Source organism: Tinamus guttatus, unplaced genomic scaffold, assembly GCF_059628265.1.
Source record: "Tinamus guttatus ecotype Peru unplaced genomic scaffold, ASM5962826v1 Tinamus_guttatus_pri_ptg000010l, whole genome shotgun sequence".
NCBI lineage: Eukaryota > Metazoa > Chordata > Aves > Tinamiformes > Tinamidae > Tinamus > Tinamus guttatus.
In genome coordinates this window covers 3,013,700-3,039,876 of record NW_028288544.1, presented here as the reverse complement: position 1 = coordinate 3,039,876, position 26,177 = coordinate 3,013,700, and the positions used below count along the sequence as shown (strand labels likewise).

At 38.2% G+C, this 26,177-nt stretch overlaps 1 protein-coding gene across 2 annotated transcripts in view; it reads left to right on the top strand.

The window, feature by feature from the left end:
• The first annotated feature begins 10,988 nt into the window (after positions 1 to 10,988).
• HS3ST5 (heparan sulfate-glucosamine 3-sulfotransferase 5) overlaps positions 10,989 to 26,177 on the top strand; it is a 186,623-nt gene continuing 171,434 nt past the window's right edge. The window contains exon 1 of one of the 2 annotated variants that reach the window (XM_088522727.1): positions 10,989 to 11,120. The gene's annotated coding sequence lies outside the window, so the exon portion shown is untranslated. Of the gene's footprint in view, positions 11,121 to 11,323; positions 11,399 to 26,177 lie in introns of those variants that run through there. The other variant, XM_088522720.1, reaches the window with a different exon arrangement.

Below are 26,177 nucleotides of genomic sequence, written 5' to 3'. Positions count from 1 at the left end.
TTCTTCCTCCTGGAATTTAACCACCATAAAAAGTGTATCTTGCTCAATGGAATCAAATAATAAAATTATACTAACTATGCTTTACCTATGGATGTCTTGCCTTTATTTTGAAACTTTCTCTTTTAGGCTACTTGATAAGAGAGAGATGACAAATCTGTAACAGCATATTGCATGGAAAAAATGCCTCTTTTTTGGCTACAATGCATTAATATGAAGATGTTTCTAATGATGTTACTAATGAAAGGGCAATGCTAAGGCTGATCACTTTTTGTAAAATAATTTGCAAAGAAAATTACAAAGTTTCACTGTAAATTTCCAGGGAGGGAAACAAAAATAATATGGATAAATTTGTGTCTGTTGTGCTTTCATTGAAATCAGCAAAGATTTTAAGTAGGTAGAGATGTGCTTTTATGTGCTATATATATGTGTGCGTGTGTATTTTGCATAGAAAACGTGCCATCACACGCTGTTACATGAATTCAACCTGCATAGGCCCACTCCTAAAATAGAGGCTACAGGTACCCCTTTAATATTTCACTCAGCAACATGCAGAACCTTTTCTATTATGTTCTGCATTACATTCTCAACACATGACTCCACTGACTTTCATGTAATTAGACATGTTACTTGTGACACTCACACCAAAAATATTCACATTTTAATGGGAAGTGGTGCATGGATGAAAAAGACCTATTTGTCATCATTCATTATGTCAATTCACCATAATAAATTAACAGGGAAGAAATATTCTCCATACTTCCACAGTGCATTCTATAGCTCTGCCCCTTCAGCATGTGGGCAGGCCAATCTCTTTAGGGAAATAGTGTAAGAGTATTTAAAAACACTTTGCAATCTGGTGCTGAATTATATCCTTGTCAACTTTGTTTGGCATTGGATTAATATCTAGTTTTGCTCTGACAAGAATAAGCAAAATTTATACCTCTTAAATTAATGTTTAGGCCTAGTATGAGGACATTTTCTCTGTGTGGAAAATATATGTATAAATCTACAAAAGAGAGCTTGAATAAGGAAAAAAAAAGTAAAAAAGAAAAACTCTTCAAAGCATGGTTACTGGTAGTTCTCATAGGAAAGTACAAGGGAAATGATGCAACCTACAAAGGTGTTTGAATATCCAGTTCCAAGCCTTATGCAATATATATGATCAGTCAAAAAGTGGTACAGATATATTAATTACGTTGACAGAAAATGCAACCAAAAGAGTAGGAAATAATATATAACCCATATTACATGAAATTGTGTTCTGAAATGCATAATTAGTTGGTAAAAGATCTTATGGGAATGTTGTATATTCACTGCTCACCACAGTAATTTTGCCTACAGGACTTCAGAGGATGTTTATGAAATCACCACTTGTAGGAGATGATTCTTGGCTGAGTCATAATGAAATTTACACCATATTTACCCTTTCTACTACAGCTGCTTCATAGTTCTTCAAAACCAAAATAATAATAAAAAAATAAAGTCAATGACATTTTGTTAAATAATTGGTAAATTAGTCTTTTCTCATAACTCATCTACCTGCTGCTATCACCTGGCTTGAGTCAATCACATTTTTAAAAGAAAAGCTCTACCAGACAGCAAAGACTACCAGCTAATCTTCATTCAGCTTAAATTAATGAGAGAATCACCCCCGGATTTTAGTAGAAGATGAGGATTTAACCCATGTTACTAAAAATTTCAGCTCAGAAGATTGTTTTTCCCCAGAAAGTTGCAATCATCCACAACCAGCGAATTAGAAAGAATAACCTTGATTTCATAGATTCATATTTCGAATTCCTACATATCACAAAATGTAATATTTGGTTTGTGCGTAAGATCACACAAAATATTCTAAGGTCACTCACAAATACATTTTTTTTCAATTATAATTGAAGAAGTATTCTCTCTACAATAAAAGGTATTGAAAAACTTTATCTCTTTTTCTTTTGCAGAATTATTTTTCCTTTTCCCTTATATTCTCCTGCCTCCTTTTTTTTGACATCATATTTTTTTTCCTAGACAGTGTAATGGATTTGATATTGCAGCATTTGTGAAACCATCAGAAAAACTGGAAAAAAAAGATTAGAATTATTAGCAAAACTTGTAAAATTGTCAAGGATACATTTTTTAGAGACAGATAGATATTTGGAAGGGTAGTATCAAGCTAGAAGGCAGTTCCTAGTTAGGTTCCTCAAAATTTTTCTTGGAACTCATCTTGTTTACTGTTTCAAACTTGGCACAGTTTTAGAAGTATGATGACAAAATATGCTGATGTCATGAATTTAAAAGGTAGGGTAGAGAAAATTGGAATAGAATGCTGAATGAACAGAAACAGGGCACGACTGAATAGTGTAAAATGCAAGGTTATGCACAGCTAGTAATACAGTGTCCTCCAGTGTGCTGGAAACTCATCAGCTGGAAATGTTTTGCAGGACCTGGACATGATAGTGAATCACCAGATGAATGAGCAGCCAGGATGTTAGAGCACGGAAGTGGTAAACTCAAGCCTAAAATGAATTACAAAAGATGAATCCATGAGAGAGAGACAAGCATTGGTACCTTCACACCAGGCTTTGGTTAAATATTGACATTGTACTGAGTTTTCTAGGTAAGAAAAATCCCTGCATTTAGTGATGTATTTTTTTTTAGGAGAAAACCAAGCAAAGATCAAAAGATTACTATCCAAAGATTACATTTCCAAAGTTGGATCTGAAATATTATATTTTGTATAACATCTTCTAACAATGGTGAAACATAAGACGTCTAGAAGGACAACATATATACTTTATAGGACCTTACCTGCAGTGTGCTGCTGATTACTTCTTTCTGGGTTTATTTGTGCTGGCTACATAAATCACGAAATGCAGATACCACTAAGCAAATGATGCTGAGTGTTTAGGCTTTTATGACCAATTTGTTAAATATGTAAGCAATTGTAAGAGTTACACTCACAGGTGGTTCTTGAAAGACATTATTCAATATACACTTGCAGATATTTTAGATGTCTACTGATTTTCTGGGGTTTTGTTTGTTTGTTTGTTTTTTCTCCATGAACCTAGAAGCTGTGTTAGAGAAATCAGGGAAATTTTCCATTGTCCACATTTTTTTGTGGATCAGTGGTTCAAGGAGTAGGACATATCAGCAAAGAGGGAGGTGAAAACATGAGCATGATTCATCTTCTGAATTCTGTAGAGAAAGCAGAAAGCAGAGCTCTGTTGTGTCTCCTCACTTGTGATGGAGATTAGATTCAAATAAGCAGGTGGGTCAGTCAAGGTTTAGAGAAGCAGTTCGCAGTGTGATTTCTGCAGAACTGATAAATAATAGCGGTGGTGATTACAGAAATTATTAAAACATAAGGTCCTTAGCTTTAGCTCCCTACAAGCCTGATCCTAACTAGGTTGTTACAGGAATATTACAGGTAAATTAGGTGGACCCTCTATCTTAGCCTAACAAAGCAATTCCTAGCCAACAATATCCTAGCCTGTTGGCTGGGACAAAAATTATAAATACATAATTATACACATACATATTACCTGGAATACATATAAGGTATAAAAATATTTACAGAACAATTCAGAGGAAATACTAACTTGGAGTTGTTTACAAAACTTCCCACAAAAATGAGTCCCATTCTGTGGGTTTCAGCAGAGGAAAAGGAGTCTCCATATTGTATATAAATCAATCCTTGTTAATCTGCTTTTCAGAATGAGTGGAAAATGAATTTGAAAATAGAGGTATCATTTGTTGTCTGGTTGAAATTCTCTAAGAGTTAATTTACCAAAAAAAAAAAAAAAAAAAAAAGTTTTGTGTGTGGAGCAAATCAAGGAAGAATGAAAGAATGATCAGACTTCCATTTTTTTCAATGTTTGCTCCAAATCTCTGAGACCGCTCTATGACCTCTCCCGCACTGAGTTTGCATGAAGGAGGGAGTTGTTTTCTGCGGAAAACTCATTCGGGTTGTTAGAAAACTTGGAGAGAAAAGCAAGGCTTCCAGCCCCCAGAATTTCCAAGAAATTTTCATTCCTTCCAGTTCTGCTTGGATGTTTTCTATCTCTACAAGTGCAATACTTTAAATGCTCAAAATGATATGATGACAGCACAGAAAGCAAAGGCAGCTGTCAAGCTCAAAGCTGGAAAATTTCCAGGAGCTTCTAGATGGTAGATGAACTTCCCTAGCTTAACTCTGAAATAAAGGTTCTACAAAATTTTAAGTAGCAGACAATTCTAGGGTTTAGAGTTTCACTATTCTTGGAAAAAAAAAACAACAGCTATAATCTAAGTCTAAAGTGTAGACAGAGTTTGGTTATACATAGATCATGAAGATATTCTTTGTTCCTGCAGTGTGTCTTCACCTGCCTAAGCTTCATCAGTGCTTAGGATAACTTATTTCTGTGTATAAACTGTATTTGGGTTTTCTTTGTTTGTTTATTAATAGTGAAAGATCTGCAGTAAAAGAAGCTGTAAATTTCAGTATACATTTCAGTTATGGTTTCATTCTTAAAGCACTTGAAGCAGCTGTGAAGAACTGGATACTGTCCCTTTGCTTTATTGATGAGTTCCAACAGGATGTTTGAAAAGCCATGAGAAACAAACTGTTCACATACCTCTCACCTGCTATAAGTACTTTCCTTTGCATGCCCTGCTTAAAAGTTTGGGTCTGATTTGCAGAAGTACTCGCCTTTCAACAGAAGAGAGCACACACTAGCCTTTAAACAAGCAGTATGCTACTTCCTAGAAGTTTTATGATTACATTCCACACCAGGGATACTGTTGGCAATAATCCATTGCCTTAATTCCCTTCTCTACAATGGGTAGGGTGGAAGTACATTGAAGGTAAATTAATATTTGTGAGGTAGGAAGATGTCACATTGTCTAGTATCACAAAAATCCTCGGAGTGCATTTAATATTTTTTCTGTCATCTTTTAGTAAATCTGTAAAAACCATCTGAGCTGTTCAAAGGCCAATGGAAATAAAATGAAATATTATGTAGCTGCTTATTGACTGAACATCACTTTTCTGCAGTGACAGAGGCCCTACACTGAAGGAGGAAAAAATATATTCACTCTTATAATGCAAAATTAAATTGTGATGCAATCCGCAAGTAGAGAAGAAGATGAATGGAGTTAGTAAAGATAACTTCAGTTCTAACATTGCCTAATACATGAGGGTCACGGTTCATTGTAGAAAAGGAACAGAACCCTCCTTTTCCTTATTTTCCACTTCCTTTCTCTCCTTCCTTTCCCTTACCTTTTCATACCTTCTTCCTCATATATTCTATGAAGAGGAATGAAAATTAATGCTTCCAAATGTGGCCTTAGACTGACAAAAATCCTCAACAAGGCTTGAAAATTAAACCTACATTATATATTTCTATCAGTAAAGCTAATGCCAGAGTTGACAATAGTAACAGATTGTCATCTCCTGTGTAGAGCAGCACCAGAGATAAGTGAGGAACACATTTGCCAATGGGTTTCACAGATATCTATTGATAATAGAGAAATGCTGAGGTTCAGGATGGTTGATTCTTTTCCAAGATCTGGATGACAATATGCTGTAGTATTGCAGGCATTTCTGTTTCCTTTTCTGCTTTCATGTCTTATTCCAGTTCTCTCTCTCCCCCGCTTCTGGGACTTCAATCTCATCTTCACATCTTTTGCTGGCTTGTTTCCACATGACTCTCTTCACTTAGCCAGCTACTGTCTTCAGTATTTAGGCTTCTTCTTTTCCCTTCTCAGCATATCTATAATTATAAAATCTTCATATAGTTCTCCCATCTGACTGCCACTCAGCCACATTCATTTTACTTCCCATGCTCCTTTTCTGAGTCCAACACCAACTCATCTAAGTAAGTTCAATGTCTAACATTTCAGCTCCTTCCACATCTCAGAACCATCTCCTGTACTTCTTACCCCAGAAATCTGTGTCTTTCCTTTATTACCAAATTGTTCCCCAGTCCCAAGAAATCCAGGGTTCTGCACTCTGCTGAATCATCCTTCTCCTCCCTGCAGCTTTGAGCCTGACCACATAGTGAACACAGAAGAGACTTGAGTCTTGCTTAAGAACAACAGCTTTGAGAAAGACAATACCAGGCAGCACTTACACATACCTTCCTGGAGAAAGTCTAAACATATGCATTTAGCTGCTTAACCCTAGCAAATTGCTACTTAGCATGTGTGGATTTAGTATTCAAATGTTCATGAAATAGAAAAAAATCACTGAATTTTTGGGAAGATTCCTAAGAGTTCTCAGAGTAAACTAATACTTATCACCCTAGCAAGGCTTGTCTCCATTGTCTAGAGGCCCTAGAGTTCCTTAAAAAGTAAATATTGAAGGATTTTATCAAGAAAAAATAATAAATAACAGTTTTCTGCTAATCTTGTCCTCAGAAAGTGTGGAGGATTTTTTGTTGAGAATATAGAGAATTTCCACTTGAATCACTGAAGTTTAACAAAGTTATAGGAAGTTTTAAGTAGCATTAGATAACGACAATATCAGGAAGAAATGTGAAAGGAGACAGTAAAATAACTGAGAGTTATTCTTGTCTTATATACAAATCTAATCTATTTTATCAATGCTTTTATCAATGTTTTCTGAATGGAAAACAAGATGGGGAAAGTAGGCCCCATCTGCTAGCTTAGAACTTAGTAGACAGCAAAAATAAACAAACAAACAACAGAACTATGAAAATGAAGAAGAGGACAGGCACCCAATGACCATATAACTCTGGGTCCATTGATCTCCTATTAAAATTAATGTTAAGTTTTTGCACATCATGTTTTTCTTCCTCCTAAAGAGAGTCACGCATGGGCATTTGAAGGCAAAATTTGGTTCTAGGCCTAATATCGTCATTTTTGTTGCTTTTTTTTCCTAAGATGAAATTACCTCTTTAACATGCTAGTCACATTTCACTATGATTTTAAATAAGCTGGCATTCAATCTATTATGATTTAATATGTTTTCCTATATGTTTAGAAAGAGTTGTTGAAACTCTCAGGTGTCTTCAGATAAGCCTTCAGAGTAGAATTTCAGCAAAATAAAGGACATCCTATAAATTCTGAAAGGTATCAAGGTTAGATTACCTTTGTTGTTCTGTGTATCTAAGATTTGAATTGATTTTTTGAGTATAAAAACAATGGGGGGAAGGGACTTCTGATGTAATGCTTTGCAGAAACCAGAAAAGTCAATAATATGCAGACAGCTCAAAAAATACAGCATTTAGCAGGTCATGATGGCAAATTCCAGCCTAACAAGAATATAATGGTTGAGTTTCCTAAAAATAATATCTAGTCCTGTAAGATATTAACTTATATAATTGTATAAGATCCTGGAACTTATCAACTCTTTATGAAGTCCTTGAAGGGCATGATTTTTGTTTCCATAAAATAATGCAACCTGACATAAATTAATAAAACGTTGGTGTATGAGATACTGTGAATGGAACAGAATCCAAGTTTGAAAAATTGTGATATAACTATGTAATATACATTTACGATAGACCACATAAGACAATACATAATCCTAATTATCAGGGTATAATTGAATCTTATGCAAATGTCCTACTAGTGTTTTTTGTATTTTAAAGTGAAATTCAGGAAGTTATTACCATTAACTCTATTATATATTTTTCAGGACTGAAAGAATATTTATACAGGTGCAAAAACAGCATAGATTTTAATGGTCAGATGCTCGCTAGATTGCACATTAATTTCATATTTTAACAAAACTCTGCCATATCAAATAACATCCAGGCTCATTGCTAAGAAAGAGCAACAGTCTTGTATCCATCAGCACTATTTGCTCCATGAACAAACTGGGTAAGGCTACTGAACTGTCTTGTGTAATTAAAAAATATTTTGTCAAAGAACAAAGATCTCAACTTTGTAATTCTTTAAATAATCTATGGTTGCCAAATATCAGCCAATTTTGTACCATGTAACAGGTAGAAAGCTTATATATCCAAAGACATGGCAATTTTGCATTAGGTAATGTCCATATCATTATCCTACAGAATACCAGGGCCAAACGGGAACTGCCTGTGATACCTAGGACCTACTACATGTGAAGAATGTTAGGCAACAAATAAAAGCAGTTTCTGAGAATAACATAGATGCCATAGAACAGGAAGCAACTCAGCTCTCAACTGATGAGAAACCACTTCAGACTTAGTCAAAAAAAAAAAAAAAAAAAAAAAAAAAAGCTGCCAGCTAAAATATACTTCCCTTCATTATTTTATGCCCATTACCTACAGTAGTGGTAAGTACTCTTTCATTTTAGAGATATTATGAATGACTACTCTCACAGCAACAGCTCAAAATAAAGCCTGACTTTTTTAAAAAGAACATAGTGTAAGTCTCCTTGACACCCCAAATCTCTGGTCTTGAAGACAGACAATTTCATGCACTTCAAGTATTTTGCTAATTCTACCAGTCACTTCTGGATTTTGTTACTGATCTTAATGAAATTGAGATGAAATCTTCATTTTCTAAGATTAAAACTCTACAGTAGCCAGTAAAGAGTTTTGTTTGATGAAGTCTCTGCCCCAGGAGATATTATTCTGTTTTCAGGACCAGTTTTCTTGTAGACCACTAGGTTCTTTCTTTCTGTGTCTTTACCCAGTCTACTGGAAGAGTTCTGCTTCCTGAACATATCCTCTTTCTCACTTCTTATCCCCAGATCCTCTTAGGATCAGTTTTCCTTGTGCTTACATATAACATCCTCCAATATCAGGCCAGACAGCTCCATTTGACAGGGACAGATTTTACTTCTCTGAATGCAGACTTTCTAAAACAAGACTTTCAGCACATGACAATTAGGAAAAGGGTCTAATATCAGTAAATAAATAAATAAACTAGCAAACATTGTATTTCTATTTTTCTACAGATGTGTTTCTATTAACTTAGATGTCTGTGTTAAAAATAAGGTGCACAGTATAACTGGCATTTTCTTTCTGTGTCAGTGATATAGAACTCTTCCGATCTATAGCACCTTTTTACAGTTTTCAGGAGGGCAGTGGGAATTGTATTTTTATGTTCACCTCTTTTCTTCACTCTTAAAAAAAGAAAAAAAAATCAGATTTCCCTTCATATAATGGGTGTACATATTTATACATAGTTTGCAAAATGCGCATTATTTATATACGTATACACATCTTCAAGAAAACTATTTGGATATGAACATAAACGTATATAAATTTTAAATATTAGCATAGATATTCAAAATATTCTAGCTGTATGTGTTCTGTTTTCAGACTCTATTTCTTATTGTCTTGGCCTCAACTTGGCTTCTCTCTGTAAAAGAACTGTAACTAAAATGTTAAATGGCATATAGTCAAAATACATATTAATTGGCCAAAGTACAATCATTCAAAATACTTGCTCAAAGAAAAGTGTTATTTTTTGTTTTGTTTGCTTGTTTGTTTGTTTGTTTGTTTTTCCTATGCAGCTGTCCACCTTGGAGCATCATATTATGCTAAGTCTTGAATAAATTTTTATCCGTAAAAATGATCAGAAAAACACAGTATTTCTCTCTTACTACTTCTATTGTTAAAGGGCATCCTCTGTATTGCAATATGGGAGAGTGAAGTTTAGTATGAAAAGAAAACGATTTGTCTTTAAAATATAAGAATTTGATTGTGCACTATTGTTGCCTGCCAACAATGAGCTAGAAAGGTTAATGGATCACGGATTTGGCAAAGAGCCACCCTATCTTCTCAGTACATTTAACTGCATTTTTTTTTAAATCGGACCATAAGCTGTTGGCAAATAAAAGTTAGATTTTGAAAGTTAAGATTTTTTTAAAAAATCTTTTCCCAGAAACCCAGCAGCAGCGCCGGGGAGCATCCGCCGGAGGCGAGCGCGGGAGGCACCGCCTGGAGTCAGCGCTCCAGCAAGCCTTGTATTATTTATTTATCTATTTATTTATTTATTTAGTTGGAGGGGTGGGAAGGAAGAACTCCAGTCGGAGAGATAAAACACACACGCACACACCCGAAAACTCCGTCGCTCCCGCTCTCCCTCATTGCGCGGTTATTGGCTGCGCTGCAGGGAGAGGCCGGCGCTGCGGCGGCGCCGTTATAGTGCAAAGCACAAAGCGAGCAACTTTCGATGCTGTGGTGGCTATTTTTGATTTCTCTCATGAGAATGGGCTTTTTTTTGCGGGCGGCGGAGGGAGCGGGATGCTATTTTTTTTCTCTCCCTGCGATTTTTATAATTATGCCCTGCATTCCGCTTGCTCTCCCCTCCCCCTCCTAAAAAAAAAAAAAAAAAAGGCAGTACTGATGCGCTGCCCCATCATGCGGGTCGCTCCGCTTAGGGGGCAGGCGAGCTGGGAGGGAGTCGAGCCGCTTTGCGGGCAGGCGTGGGGCGCCGCTGCCGCCCTAAGGCGAGCGGGAGCCCCTCGCTCCGCCGGCAGAGCCCGGGGGGCCGGGGGCGGCTCTGCCCGACTGTCTCCCGCCGCCCGGCTCCTTCTCCCGGCTCCCGGGCCCGCCACGGCCGAGCCCGCAGCGCGGGGAGCGCCGCGCTCAGCGCCGCCGCGGCGGGAGAGGGTGTGGGGGGCAGCGCGGAGCCCGCCCGCGCTGGGGAGGGGGGCTGAAGGCGGGAAGTAAAGGCAGAGTTTTTGGGAATGCGCTTTTTTATTGGGGGCGGGGTGGGCTTGGGGGATTATTATTATTTGTGATTTTATCCTCTATTATTTTTATTTAATTATTTATTATTTTATCCCCCCCGCGGGGTGCCACCTCGGGGAGGAGGGTGCGCAGCTCCCCCAGCCCCTTCCCCGGCAGCTCCTTCCGCGGCGGGGCGCGGGGGGGCGCGGGAGCCGCGGCCGGGGCGGCGGGAGCGGCTGGGCCGCACCTGGCCGTGCTGCGCTGCGCGGGCTGCGCCCCCTGAACCGCGCTCCCCCCGCGTCCCTCCCGCCTGCGCGCAGCAGCGCGCACACACGCGCACACAGACGCGCACACACACACACACACAGGCACTCAGCGCTTCGCTCTGCCCGGGCTGCGAGCAGCAAAGCCCAGCCCGCCGCGATCCGCCTCCCTCCTTCCCTCCATCCCTGCCTCCCTGCATCCCTCCTGCCTCCCTGCCTGCCTCCTGCCTCCCGCTGCTGCGCAGGATGCCCGGTGAGTCGCGCCGAGGAGCAGGACGGCTGCCCGCGCCGCGCTCTCGCGGCTCGGGGATGGTTTTATAACGGCGGCGCCGGGGGAGGGGGCGCTCAGCGGAGGGGAGGTGACAGGAGCCCGAGCGAGGAGGCGCCGAGGATGCGAGGCTCGCCCGGCGCTCCGCACAAGGGCTCGAGCTGCGCGCCCGCTGCCCCCGGCGGGCTGCGGCGCCGAGGGGACGCGTTCTGCGCGGCCGCGGGCAGCGGCGGGGGCGGGCGCGCTCCGCCCGCCGCTGCGCGGTGAGTACGGGGCTGCGCGGGGCGCGGAGCCGCCTCGGGTGCCCCACGGGCTGCCCCCCGTGCCCGGTTTGGGCGCTGGCGGTGCGGAGCGCAGCGCGGCGGCCGCGGCGGGCACCTCACCTGCGCAGGGCAGCGCCAGGTGCTGAGCGGGAGGAGGGCGGGTGGCCCCTCGCATTCCTGCGGGACTGGCGGGGGGCGACGGAGCCCGCGCTGCTCTGACCCGTCCACATCCCATCCCTGTCCCCATCCCGACTCTGTCCCCATCCCCATTCCCGTTCCCATCCCCGTCCCTGTCCCCGTCCCGTCCCTATCCTGTCCCCGTCCCTGTCGCAGCTGCTCTCCGCCGTGCGCTTCGGCTGTAGAGTGCTCATCCCTCAGCGAGTGCTTAATCTTCGCGAAATGTTTGCCCTCGAATCAGTGCGCGCCTCTACCGGGCTAGCGGTTTGCGCTGGGTGAACTCCTCCCGGGGCCGTGATCAACCCGGGCTGCCCAATGTCAGAGACACGAGGGCAAGGGGCTTTCTGTGCTCCTAGGATGCCAGGCGTGATTTGTGGGAAACACTTAAAAAAATCCTGCAATGGATTTTGCTAAATGATTTGAATATTTTCTGCAGTTTTGGAGGCAGCACTTAGACAATGATATCTTTTTCTTAGTGTATGTGGCATCCTCATTCCCCTGTTGAAGTAAAGGAAAACTCATATTGGTTTCAGGGAAAAAAAGGCTCAGGACATTGTGGAACTTTTTTTTTTTTTTTTTTTTCAAAAGACAGGGACTAGGAAGAAGGCTGGGAGAAGGCAAAGTGGCAGGGATGAGTGAAAGTAACTCTTTTTTTTTTAATGGCTTTTCTTTTTAACCAATAAGATTTAGCTGCATTGTGCAAGAGATATCTTCTAGCTTTTCATTCTAACTTAGCAATGAAGACAAATCAGGATGATTTTTTGAAATGTTTGATATCAAAATGAGCTGAAGCCTGTTATTTGACCTGTAGGTATCATTAACCAAAAAATAAAGTTGGAATGGTATCTTACGCTTTCTGGTACTGCATGTATATATTTTATTTCTTGCTATGAAGTTAGAAACAGAGAGAGCCTAGGTCCAAAGCCCACTGAGAGAAGTGAATGGTGCCCTCATCCACTTCAGTGGTCTATGGATCAGGCCCAGAAAGGTTCACTTAGTGAGTAACAAGATGAATGTAGTACAGTCCACAAGGAAAGGTGTTGCATAAGCATTTAACTCATGAACAGCCTCCCCCTAGGGAGAAAGAAAAGCTAAATGTACTTAAATTTCTTATTCAGGTTTTAAGAACTCCCTCACAGGACAGATTCAAATAAGAAAGCATGCTTCTAATTAATAATTAAAATGCCCATATTCATATGGACTAAAAAGAAGATTTTATGCAAAAAAAAAATCCATTAGCAAATGGAAGTTCTAATTCGCAGAATATCCTATGTACAATGCAATATTTAGATTGGGAGCAGTCAAATATATAATGAAATTCCAAATAAAAAATATAGATATTCAAATGGGAAGAGATAGTTTTATTTCTATAACTTGACTAATCACTTTCAATTGTGTAGAGTGTCTTAAAAAAGGAAGTGTGAATATTTTATTTTATTTTACTCCTTTTTCAAAGTGGAATGTTGAAGGAACCCCAAAATCTTACATGCACTCTACAACTTGACAAGTATCAGAATTATGCCAATACTCTGCATCAATATTAATATATGATAAAATGCTTGATAGAAAAAATATTTTTTCTGTGTTCTTATAATAATAATGTTAATTTTCTCAGAAAAAAATGTATGTCAATAGGCAAGTATATATAAGAAAAGTTTTAGGTGCTACTTCTCTCAGTTTCATGTGTAGGCATCTGGCAGACTTGTCACTGAATTGAATTGAATGCGCCACTAATATGTATTTGAGGACAGATTAAACTGTTCATATTACAAAGGAGAAGGTTTGTGGGGGGAGAAACCTTTAGAACAGGCAAAAGCTTCACTGCTTATCTCTTTCTTTTTCCCTTGCAATTGCACATAGATAGACACCTCCTTTAAAGAACCTTACTAATTTTCCCATGAATTCAAATATTTGTACATATATAAAGGAGGAGGATACTTATTTTAGGAGACATTGAATGGAGAAAAATTTTCTTTGAGCTGTTTGTTGCTTCCCCTCTCCTCCACTCTATCTTCTCTTTCCTACTCATTATGATACCAGCAATCTACTTTTTAATGGAGATACTTTCAAGTCAAATGTGAAGAATGTGTTGATTATTTCCATGCCAAGAGTTTGAGGTTGCTTTTTTTGAGGTTCAAAGCAACGTTCAGTCCTGTTTGTTTACTTGGATAAGGAGAATCATCAGGACTAAAAATAAGGACATATATTTGTCCTGTGTCCTGTGTCTCAGGACACAGATTTGTCCTGAGAGTTATTTTTGTGAAATTCTATATTCTATATTCAGTTTGACAGTGGAATAGCTCCTCCTCATACATGTATGTGGAAATATAGCCAGATATGTGGATGATGTCTCCAAAGTAGACAGTAGATTTAGGTTTACCTGCAACTATGAGATTTGTGTCTATAAATACTTAGATGTATGTCAGGGTTAAAGGGAGACAGATAATGAATGAATGTCCAATAGATGACTCTGAATATCCTTCACCAGTTTTAGTATCTTTGCAAATACCTTGTTTTGTGTAAAAATGTTTTTAAAAAATTAAGGTGATTCACCTTAATTCAGATGTCTTGTTTTCAAGGCTATAGTAAATTTGCCATTCATTGCATGACTTTGAAACATGTGTTGCCATGGTTGTTAAGTGAGAGATGGTGAGTGGTTATTGGTTTGGATTATTAAACTTTTAATTTATATATATGTTTTTTCAAAATAGATTTTTTTTTGTTATTCCCTAAACACCTATACCAGATATATTTAGGAATATAGTCTTCTATCAAACAATTTGAGAACAAAAGCCTCCATTGGAGGCTCAATCAATCAAAATATTGGTTTTAGATTATACATTGTACATATGGAACCTGGCATGTAAAGCAGATGGCATGTAAAATTATGCATCTCATGTCTGGAGAGCCATGCAATATCTAAATGCAGTGCAACAAGGAAAGAATGTCACACAAAAACTTAAAATATCAATTATCGGCCTGTGTCTAATCTCAAAAGTGCTTCATTTTATTATGTATGTGTTTCATTTTCTCTTACTCAAGCCAGGACCTTTTCCTGCAAAATGTGGTCTTCCCAACAAAAGCACACAGGCTGAAATAGTATGCTCCTGGCTAAACAAAATAAAGGTAGGCATAGAAGGAAGACTAGTTCGGTTTAGTTTCAGAATGCAAATGTTTTGCAATTTAAACCAAAGCAAGAATAGAAGTTCTAATCTTTTAAGGAAAATGTCCAAACACTGTTTGCTACTAGGATAGTATTCTTCTATACTATTTTTGCATTTCTTTTGCCCAGGCTAGCAGTGGATAGTCTTAATAGTACTTCTGGGCTGTTGCACAAATACTGCATTAGCATCTCAATCTCTCTTCGATATTACAAGCCTGTAAGAGCAAAATTTATTCTCAAATAAATAAATATTACTGTGCATTGTTAGCATAATCACATAGAATGTTTATTGAGGAAAGACTCACATCAGCAAAACCCTTAAATAAATATTAGTCTTTAAGCATGTACTGACCTCAAAAGGACCTAATCAAATGTTAAGAGAGTTTTGTTGGTCAGAGATGCTTTCCTGATTAATGGCCATGAAGAGTAATAACTTCCCCAAGTTTATTCAAGAGTTTGAATCAGTGGTTATAAAGTACTGCCATTATCTGACATCTTTCAATTTTAACTTCCAGAGGGAAAAAGGGTCAATTTTTAATTTTCTTTTCTTTTTTCTTCTTCTTACTTTTTTACATTTTGTATACCTCATGTGTAAGCCATTAACTATTTTAAAAAGAATTTAAAAAAGGGTGGTACTGACACTCTCTAATGGAATTTCTTATCAAAATGAATGTTTCTAGCTAAGATATTTAAGGATGAAACAGATAAAGTGCAAAAAAGCAAACGAGAAATAATACTGGAAGCTAATATTATATAACACAGACTTAATAACCAATTTTGTAATGTCTAGCCATCTTTCAAGTAGGTAAATTGAAGAGATGCTCTCATGTTTAAACTGCTTAATATCTCCAAATATTTGTAGGGTTTCTGAGCTGATATAGAATGTTTCATGCTGCAGAAAATAGTAATTCTTGTACCTTCTATGCACTGACACCTTTAGTCCTGAGGCATCTTATTCCTTGCAACACTTGAGAAAATATAGCTCTTTGTCTGAGGGTATTAAAATATCATATTTGCTCTGATATGTAACAAAATGGTATCTATCAATCTATTTTTCTTCTGGGGATGAAAGAACTTTTAACCATTTAAATCACTGTAATATAGTCTCTTATTGTAATGGCTTGAACAATCTCGACTGCACAGAGTTGCTGAAGTCTCTAAAGGACCACCATAAACAAAACATCAAACTATTAGGTTGTTTTATAGCAGATATATTCAGTGATAATAGGATTTTACACTAAAGGACAAATCTCTCCAAATCTCTATGGATAACAAAAATGCTTGATGAAAGGACTTCATTAGCCAGTTTTTAATCTATATGTGTTATTTTTCTTTAAAAGTATATAAAGGATATATTAAAGAGTTAATCCTGTGCAGGACTAGTGGAAAGTGAGTCAAGAAATAAGAGATTTGTCCTCCACAACAGGTCTTTAAGCTTGTTCAGCCACATGCAAAGTTTCTGCACTTTGAGCTTCCATCAAAACCTCCCTTTGCAGCCTGGCATTGCTGCAATGATGACAGCATTGGAAAAATGGCATCTCTTGGGAGGCAAGGCAGTGTACATCAATGGAAATGGATTACACTGCATCCTGGATTCTGTACAAATTGACAGGTTTGTTTTTATTTTTTTATCGTACCAGATACTACCATAGAAGTCATGGTTTTTGCCAGAAATACAGACAAAAGTGAGTCTGGCAAAAGCCCAAAGGAAACAGGAAAATGGATGGAAATGGTGGATACATGGCAACATCAAGTCAAAACATGTAAGGATGAGATTTTTTTGAGAGACAGAGGAAAAATATGCTTTTTTATGTATATACATATATCTGTGTGTATGTACATAAGTATATATCATTTAGTATCAAAAACTGAATAATTTCCTACTTTGTTACTGCCTGATTTCCTCATCCCTCACAGGGATTTGCTGTTGTTCTTTTTTTCTGACCATGAAGGTATAGAAGAAAGATATGACAGCACAATAAATAACTGAGAGACGTTAAACTGTTTCCTGAAGGTACAACAGCAGGGTCCAATGGTTCTCCTGCAGACTGTTTTAAACTCAGGGCTATAAATAATATCCGGTGCTGCAAAACAAAAACAGACCTAAACAACAACAACAAAACCACAAATATGAAGTAACTGAGTTCTGTAAAAGGAGAAAACAAAATGAAATTTCAGGTCAGTGTAAGAAGTCAATGTTACATTAAGTCCTGAAAATATCTGAAAGATATTTTGCTAGATACAGGCTAGTGTCATCTAAAATCATAGATAAGTTCTTCCTGTTAAGACTTGAAAAAGCAACTATAATCTTATATTTAAGAACAAGGGAAGATTATCACTGAATTTAGTGTGAAGCTTTAGGAAAATGGAAAATGACAGTAGAGCAGAGGAACAAACTCTTTAACAGAGTAAATAGATATACCATATTTAACATGATCTTTTGGTGCTGGAAAGTCAGTTGACTAGATTGAGTGGAGCTAACTTTGGCATGATGACAGAAGTAGGATTTAGTGAACATTATTTTAGTTGATTTACTGCTATGTCTTCACCCTTGAAACTGCCAGAGAAATATAAATAATGGCAGAGGTGGCAGCAAATCTCCACTATTTGTAATTTCACATTCCTGTCTTTTGTAAATGGATTAATATCCAATGTAAAGTAAAACAGATTTGCAGTAGAGAAAAAGTTTATCAGCACTAGAGTATATCAGCACAGTAAAATAATGCGCCTTTATTTGTCTGCTAGGTGGAAAATAACAGTCCCAAATGATGATGTACAATCTGGTTAAAATAATCTGTTATAATCTTTTTGATAAATAATTGAAAGAGAAAATATGACTGATAAGCTTATTCACCTACCCTAGAGTATTCACTCAAAGATAGAAAAGATTTGAGGAGAATTAGTTAAGATTCCTACTAGGATTAGGAGCTCCTAATTTGCATATACCAAACAATTCTGGTTAAAATTGATATTGTGAGGCCTTATTTAAATACATTGTGTGGTTTCTGATCTCAAGATGAAGCCAAACTACTGAGGTTTCAGAAAGGTGAGCTGAATAGCTTTAGAAAATTAAATCCAGTCTTCCACTGTGATCTGCCTAAAAACATGGAGCTGTTGTTTCACTTAAGTGGCTGCTTTTTCCAGCAGTTCCTTTGCAACTGCTCCCTGGTTGATCCAGGCAAACAGGATAGCGCAGTAAAGTAGAGATTTTTGGAAATGTCCTTATTAGCAGGCTATTCATTTATTATTTTATTCCTGAATACAGCTCATGCATTGAGGAAGGCTTAAGATGATAATGGAGACAAAAAGAAGGACAGAAGTGGCAGTTCAACATAACCAAAGAAAATAATGAGTAAGAAATCAAATACCTCTTTTGATAACTTTAAGAAGTGCTTGTCCTCTTACTAGACTAGCTTTAGGCTCAGGACCTATGTATTAGAAGACGTTTAGTGGCCAATCTGAAAGACACCTTATTAATCTCATCTAGTATTTCAGGAATGTCAGTTTATGTTCCTTATGTGACTTGACATGTATCAATGAGTATTGCTTATGGACAGGACAGCTTGCCTCTGGACTCTGGTGCATATCCATACCAATGCTCTGGATCAATATGGAAGGCAAAGAGCAACAATGTGGGATGAATCCCTGGGGCAGTAGTAGGCAGAGGCTGGCCAGTCACTGCTGTTTATCCCCCAGGGAGACAGTCTTGAAGGCAACAGGTTTGTCAGGGTTTGTCTGTTTTATTCCAGTAATAACGAGAGCTTAATTGGGAATGTTTACTGCTGAACCTAGTATGCAGTTTTTTAGAAGCGTGATTTTTTCTTTTTCTGTTACAGTTGCATTTTCTACCCTGAACCTGCATTTACGAGAGTAAAATTCATGGTCTCTTTCTCCAGCCTTGAAGTCAACTAGACACCCTGGTTGCTTCCATGCAATTAGACTCTCTTAGTTCCAGAGTAAAGGCTGCGGCCAACCTGCTCCTTGGGAATAGTCTCCAGGCTCCAGCAATGGCCTAACTATGTCCATGGAATCCTTGGGAGACTGCTGACGAAGCAGCCGGAATAGAAAGAGTGTCAGGGACTGCCCCGACATTTTAAACTTTAGAAAAAAATAGTTCTGGGTCCATAGAGCTGTGACCCAACACTATTTAATTCACTGATACAGATGCAGTCTTGTGTTATTTAGGTCAGTATGTTGGCTCTGTGTATATGCACATTGCTTATTCACTTTTTCTCTTTAAGCATGAGCTCCACTGATTTAATTGGTGTACCTCCAGCTCAGCAGGATGTTGTATTGTTTTTATAAAAAGCACTTAAGGGGGTTAACATTTGTTTGTAAATTCTGCCTAACTCTAATATACACAACAGTTCTGTTTTCAGTTCTGAAAGTACTGGATATTTAAATGCGATTAAATGTTTTAGGAAATTGTAACTACTTGTTTTTCCTCAATTTTCAATAGCTATAGTTACATCTCTGATTGAATGCTGAGATCAGTTTATCCAGAAATGGCAGTTATAGAAAGCCACTAGCTATTTATAGTGCAATTGTTTTCAGAAGTTTCTAAAGTATTGAAAAATCTGCTTTAGACATAATGAGGATACAAGCACAATGTCTCAAAGACTCATTACTAACTCTTGCCAGAGAAAACTAATGCAGGCAAAATCCTTATTTGATAGAATATTCAGTCTCCCATGTGTCAGAAGAAATATACATCAATCGTTTTAAGACATGGTCTCAGAAATCAAACTCCTTTAAGCTTTAAAATGCTGTCACCCTCAGGTAATAGTGAAAACTGTTCTTGCACAAGTCTTTTGGATAAACTCTTAATAAAAAACTGCATGTCAGTGGACTATTTAAGTAATAGAAATAATATTTTCATTGGTCATGTAGGGAAAATATGTTTCCTCATAAAGACTCTTATGACAGGTTTCAATTTTGTTTTGTAGAACTATTGTGTAACAGTTTTCATCTACTGCAGGATCCACAAGCCACCACATCATCTCTTTCCTCATGCTTTACTGGAGAGCTAGTGCAAGGATTTTATGACTGTTTTACAAGCCCCAAAATATCAAAATTAGTTGGTTTTAAAATCTGGGGTGGAGTAAATTAAAATGTTGTATTTGAAGCCCAGCAGAGTTTCTGTTTCTTGCTCTAATCCTTCTGTGGTTACATATGCAAATTACAATTTCCTAGCAGACAGATAGTAGTTTATTACTGGTGGTACAGTAGTTACTCTCAAATGTCCTGACCCCTAGATGTGTGATGAGAATCTCAGGGGGAAGGTCACGAGGTTCCAGTGCATTTTCCAGATGATGCTTTCATTTTGGGCTCCTTCAAATAACATCAGTTTAGTACCCCTGGTGATTTGGAATTGAGAGAGAACAAATCTAAATCTTTTTTTGCCATTTCTGCCTCTAAACTGATGCTTTTAGGGTTATATCTCTCAGGGGAGCAGCAAAGGCTCTGACTTTACCATTGCTTAGACACACATATAAAGAACCTGATGGACCCAACCTACAAAATTTGGATCTGAATTTGATCAACAGGCAATTTTCAAGTACTAGATTCAATATTCAGTAGGATCTTGATCCAAAGAAATGTGGAGATTTTTGTAGAAAATTAGTACTTAATAAAGTATGCTGGGATTTTGAGCTGAGTTTTGTTTTAGAATTTGGAATGATCTACAGGTAATTTATTTTACTTACTAATTGTAATCACTGAGTTCCTTAAAAGCCCTCAAGCTTGGAAAATGATGTGTAATATGCAATTCCACAAATATATTAAAGCATAGCATCCTATTAATAGATTTCTTAAAAATCCTTGAGAAAAAATCTGAGAAAGGTGTTGGATAATCATTTATGATATACCTGTATATATTGTTTTATTCTTAAATATATATTACATAAATTTTCACAACATATAAATGCATTTTATCAGTTTGTATGGTCAATCATATGTATAAATGATTGTATTTTAAAGAGTATAACTTCTTTATAAGGGCAACTTAAAAAGGATTAGTTAAATAAATAGCTATAAAGCTGACCTGGAGTTTTGGTGCATGGCTGAAGCATGTCTGCTAACTATAACTGTAATTCATATGCTAAGAAGTTCTTTATATCCTACTGCAACACCTTGGTTGCCTGTGTCTTTATTGCTCTCTCTTCCATTTGGCTTGCCAGGATGAGGCATTTTGGACATGGTTTAGTAGGTGTGATGGTGTTGGGTTTATGGCTGGATTTGCTGATCTTGAAGGTCTTTTCCAACCGTAGTGATTCTATGATTCTGTCTTTCAGCCATGCAGTCCCTGATAAGAGGAACTCTTACCAAAGAGCTGATAGTTCAGCTAGGAACCAGGGAACTAGGAACCAGTCTCAAATCTGAGGACAGCTTCACTTGTAGTAGTGGTGTTCTACCCATGGGACTACTTCTGCAAGCACATGGCACATTGCTGTAAAAGCTTTCAATCCTGCCCATGCCCACTGCTCCCTCAAAATGAGGCTGCCTGCGGGTAGCTCAAAGTATCCCTTTGTCATACACCTGCTTGCTGCGGTAGGTTCCTAAAAGGCATTTTACTCTGCTGGCATTTTAGTTTGTAGGCCTTGGAGGTAAGGTTGAAAAATTACACGAATGCTGAACTTACTTTGGTATTCTGGGCATTGTTCTGAATTTTAAATAAGCTTCCCCAGAAGGCCAAACTTTTCAAAAATTATCTTCAAGTCTGCATACAAAATTTTGAGCTCAGTTCAGTGAAGTGTACACTGATACTCAGGCTCAGATTTGTAAATATGTAGGGTTAGTGTCTCTGGATGTATATATACCAGCAATCATTTTAGTTTTCATTATGTAAGTATCTGATTTGTACTAACTATTTGACTTCCAAGGTATTTCAAATGTTAATATGTGTCTGAATTAATTGTTTATCACTGTTGGTTTTGTATTTAACTGTATATTCAAAACTGTAGAGTTACTTTGAAACCCATACAGAAAAGAATCCTATTACCTCAAATTAGGTGAAGTGAAAGCTATGGTTTCTGTTACACCGAACAGCATAATTCCTTAATATATCCCATACATTTATACAAAGAAGAAAAAAGATTACTACCCTTCTTGCCTTAAGAAAATAGTTTATGTCCTTTAAATGTCACTTTTCCAGGGTTTGTTGCTACTCATTGTGCTCTACCCTGTACTGCAACACATCGATTCCTATGCACCCCACCTGGTGTTTCATTGCTTCTCCCTTTTCTGCTGCTGCCTCCCGTATTCCAAAATCCAGCCTGGTGATCCTGGCCAGCCCAGCTTGGCCCATCAATCTTCTGCACCAGGTCCTATGCCTCAGCCTCTACTATGACCTTGTCCTCACCCTACAATTCTGTGCAAACTGCAGATTGCAGCAGGCATACAGCCATGGACTGGAACCAGCTTTTGGGCACAAAATAAACCCCACTGCTTCCAGGCATGGATTGCAACCCGTTAGCCATCTGTTCTGCTGGGCTGTCAGGAATAAAGGCTACTCACTGTTTAGCAAGGCCTGGAGCAATGACACCTTTCTGGTTTTCGTTTCTCTGAATCCTGCCTTGTAAATAGCCTTAGAGGTATTGTGCTGAAGTCAAATTTAGAGAAGTTTAGAACAGCTCCCAGCACATCAGCTTGAGTGGAGCTGTTGTTCTGATTTGGGAGGGGGTATTTATGTGCCAGAGGGAAAGGAGAGAGGAGCTCGATGTATTCCCTGTTCTACCAGCTGCCACCACGTGTATTCATCTCCCCTCCAAGGAACCGTGAGTCTCGATCCATGCACAATGCTCACCCTGATGAGGCGGAATGACATCTTCCATGATAGGTGATGAATCCAAGGTTCTGACTGCTTGTTTTTATCATGTCTAATGAAGAATGCCAAAGCAGATGTGTTTCACTGTTCGGCTTTCTGGAGCACAGTGGAGTAAAACTGAAGATGGTTGATGCAATGAAATATTGCAATATGCTGAGTATCTGCACTGTGAAGAAAAATATATATACATATATTTTACAACTATTCATCTATTCTCTGCTGGAAAAAGCTTAACTTGGAAATATATTCAAACTTTTACCAGTTAGCAAAGGTTTGCTAGATTGCTTCTTCTGCTCCCTCTAAGACAACCTGTCTTATTTTTAGATTGACAACAAGCTGTGCCTGGCAGTGACATCTGCAAGCTATTCTTTCTGGGACTGAATGGTTGCTTTTGTGCTAGATGTGTGTTGCATAATACAGCAGTTCTGCTCTTTTGCAGGCCTTGCTTCAGAGGGTTTATTTTATCCTAGCCCCAGTCTAAAACCCGAGGCTCCTTGGCAAACAGGTGACTTTTAGTAACTTTGAGTGACTGTTAGGAGATGGGCTAGCGTGATGATCTTGATTCTTTGTAGAGATCTTTAAGCGCAAATCAAAAGGAGAACGAAGATTATAAAGCTTCACAGATAGTCCTTTACCTGAGTCCACAAAACAATTCTGTTAATATCTTTAAGTATGTGTGATGTATATATGATGTAAAGTTGCATTAGGAAAACTCTAGGTCTTCTGAAATCTAGATCTCTGTTTCAAGAATTCTGATTCAAGAGTTGGAGTTCTTGTGAGAACAGAGTCTTCATGTCTGACTATTCTGATTAATTAGTTCTCCTATTTTCTCTACTGGGGATATATCTTTACTGGGGAAAAAAATCCAAATGTCATTTCATTGCATTTTGTTTTCCTTTGGAAAATGCATATCCCTTTTTGGTGGACTGAAAATATGATTATTATCCAACAGATTCAGGTCTTGAATAATGAAATATTGTATTACCTCCTTTCATCATGCTAAGTGATCTCAGTTGTTCATTTAGATGAAGAATGACCTATGTTTTCTTATCTTTCTTCCCTCCTACAGTTTGACACAGGATTTCAATGTCACAGGAGGAAAATAACAACATTACTTCTATGCAAAAATAGATGTAATTCTTTATCATATGTTGTTCTCAGTAATATCACACTTTCACCCTCTTCAAAATTAGATGGCGGATTAATAAATTGATGTTTGTTCAAGTCATAATGGAAAACATGTGCCTACTTAACATACCCATGCCCTCCCTGTAATTGAAATTTGCAAATATTAATGAGATTGTTCCACTCTTCTGTCAATAAATGTTATAAATTAAATTCATATAAGCACAGTTCTTGAGATTTCTTTAGACAAATTTTGCATCATCACTTTGAAGATTTCATAACGATTATAACAGACTCTGACTACTTTTTTTAATTAACTCAAGTCTTCTTAAACTTTACATAGCATGTCAGTGGGCATAAAGTCTAAAACTACAGTATATGTAAACAGATAGGTAGTATACATGCTGATACAAATGTTGCTTATGAAGAGTAGCAAGTTTTTGAGCCTCTAGTTGCTTTCTTAGTTGGCAAATATAAAAATAAATAAATAAAATAAAGGGAATCTAGATCTAGTCCACGTGCAATTTTCTCCTGAGTGAATATATATGACTATCCTGGAAAAAGGTCATATAGCATGCAGTCCTTTCTCTGGGAGACTGTGATGTGTGATGTGCTCCTTCCCCAGCTCACCCGGACTTTTCACACATAACCCTATTTAGGTGTTAACTACCACATCATCTGATCCTGGTGGTTGCCTCCCTGATTTCTTTCCCCACTCAGACATTAACCATCAATAACAGTCCTGATGGCTGCCTTCTGATGGAGAGTTAATGCTAATTGTGCATGCACCAGCCAACAGTCATTTCTGAATTGAAAGAATGACTGTAAGTCAATCATCTTATCCCATAAATACGGGGGAAACCTGAGAGCCCATTGAGCTCTCCTTGCATGGCAGTGGGCTGCATGCCAGGATCTCTCCTTGAGCAGGGATGCCTCTCAAGGATACTCCCTGGGGTTGAGAAATCCTTCCCACACAGATCTGTGATAAGCGACTATAGCGTGCTCTCCTTTTGAACTTGTAAACTTTATGGATATAACTGTGCAAAAAATCAATCATAAACTGTGGACCAGGTCTGGAACTAGAACTGGATCCAGCTGTACCCAGACTCCTTTCAGAAGCATTTTGGAAAACAAGGGGGTCCAATCTGAACTTTGTGAGTCAATGGGAGGGTGTCCTTGATAATTCTGTGTATATCCTGTATCCCATGCAGTAAATGATAGGTGGCCTTGCCATAGAATCTCATGAAACCATTGTCATTATCAATAAAACCTATTCTTATTTCTTTCACGTGAGCAAAGTGCGCTCTGTCACTCACCGCCACCACTACCCGTTCTGTGACAGAGACGCAGCCCAAAGGTCCTTCCTAGTGCCTGGGAGGCAACTTTGCAATAATAATTGACTACATAAATAACAAACTCCACAGCTGCCTGTGCAAAGCTGTTTGTGCCCAATCTCATCCCTTGCACAGAGCCTCACATAGCCCAAACTTCCTTATATGCCTGCTGAGAGAAGAAGCAAGAAGTCTGTATGTAATAGCACTGCTTTGTGACACCTGTCCTAAAAATACCATCATCAGAGTGACTGTAACTTCCTTAGTTGTATTTAATATCTGTGAGAAGTCTAACCTCAGTTTGGAAGGGGTTATAAGTTTTTGAAAATGTCACTGTACTGAAATTTCCCTGATGGGCCTATTACTGCAGGTGCCTAGAAAGTTCAAGGGAAATTATTTCTCTTTTAACTGCAAGAAAACTCAAAAAAAGTCATTCTAAGCATTAAGAAGGAAAAGGCTTGAATATTTTTAACATCCATGCAAAATGAAACTTCTAGGGTTATAAAAGACAAAACCATTGCCCAAATAAATCCCATTTCCTCAGACACCGACTTTTGGCAGAGTTACAGATTTTCATGTCTGTATGCCCTGTACATCAGATTTTTCTCTAGAACCACATATATTTTTAAGTCCATGTATGTTTTTGTAATTATTTGAAATATATCGAGCATGCAAAGCAATGAGAGGAATCTCCTGTCTTCTGTATTTGGCATGAGAGATGTACTAGTGTGCCTTTTCTGCTTTGCACTGAAAAAAGATACTCTCCTGTGGATTGCTTGTAGAAAACGGGATAGTTCATTTTTGAGATAGGCAATCAAGTGACACTGTCTAATACACAGTCAGCATATTCCAAAATGAGAAATCTTTTTGTTTGATTATTTGTTAACTTCCTCTCATATTTTTCTTTAAAACAATATCAGACAACCTTGGAAAAATCCTGATACAAGTACATAAAATAAACAAAAAGTAAATCTATTATTGTGCAAAAATTATGCTTAGCAAAAACAACTTTTTTTTTCTTTTCTGAAAGCATTACCTCTTGATTTTACATGTCCTGTACTTTGGGGAAAGTCACACTAAATTATCATATTGTTTCCTTCTGATCTTAAAATCTGCTTCCTTCCTTCCTTCCTTGCTTCTTTCTTTCCTTCTTCTCTT